Source organism: Larimichthys crocea, chromosome III, assembly GCF_000972845.2.
Source record: "Larimichthys crocea isolate SSNF chromosome III, L_crocea_2.0, whole genome shotgun sequence".
In the NCBI taxonomy this organism is placed as follows: Eukaryota; Metazoa; Chordata; class Actinopteri; family Sciaenidae; genus Larimichthys; species Larimichthys crocea.
The window spans coordinates 40,621,117-40,622,309 of NC_040013.1; positions in this window are offsets into that span (position 1 = coordinate 40,621,117).

Consider the following 1,193-nt stretch of genomic DNA (forward strand, 5'->3'; position numbering starts at 1 on the left):
ATCCATTCGAGGCAGGGACCTATGAGTCAGTGCTTTAGCGTAATGGCTGCGTTCCAATCCACTCCCTCGTTCGTTCACTAACCTTTTCACAGTCAATAATGTGTGAATTCAGACAATCAAATAAAATGGCAAACGGTGAATATAGTGCACGGATAGGGAGTGATTTGGGACATAGCTCTTGGTTTGAATGAAGAAATAGATTATTCCCCTTTTTATGGCTAAATGAAGAAACAATTGGCCAATCGGGGCATTACAAGCGGGGTTAAAAATTAGGGGTGGCGACCTCTTGCATAACTGGCTAACTAGAAACATTCTCAACCATTAGCCAACAGAAAAACAGCATGTGGATGAGCTAGACAAATCTGTAGTTTGTTGTTCTCTCCATTGAACATAGATTAGATGTTATTTTGTTATTGCTGTTTTGCTTCCATTACAGGTTACTGCTATTTATTGTTTCATGTTTAGAGTCATTTCACTTGCATTTATATGGTTTATATTGCTGTTTCCTGTCTTATCATTACTGTGTGATTAGATTTCAGTTTAGTCTTTATTTTAAGCTAACTGGCTGCTGGCAGTAGCCTTATATTTAGCACACAGACATGAGTGATATGTACTCATCTAACTCTCCTTAAATTATTCCCATAAACCTCCAATAACTGATTTTAACGGACACTTTTAACTGGTTAAATTGATATCTTTTCAAATAGCTGTTTCAGAGTAACGTTATCATTTGTTTGGAGTCATGTTTGCATCCATCTGATGATTGTATGTCAAATATTTAATCTCTTTCAGCTCTGTTTTTGGTCTCTACCAACTCCTGGGGGAAATATCTGGTTCTTTTAAACGCTTCACTATGTTCACCAGTTAGTGAACATAGTGAAAAAGCCAACAATGAACATGGCGACAATTGAACTAAAACCGTAAAATTCAGGACCAGGCAGCTAAACAATGGGCTAAAATTTACTAACCTCAGTAATCATGAGGGGAGCTACAGATTGGGATGATAATTCTCTGTAGTTTCAAAACAAGAAAATCAGCCAACATGAACACAATGTTACGCTAAATGAAAGTGAAAGATTAATATTTAATGTTACATGAGTTTTCAGGGCCTAAAACGTTTTTCTTTATGGATGTAGATGACATGCAGACATATAAAAAGACAAGGAAAACAAAACAGAGACTTGTTCAAAACA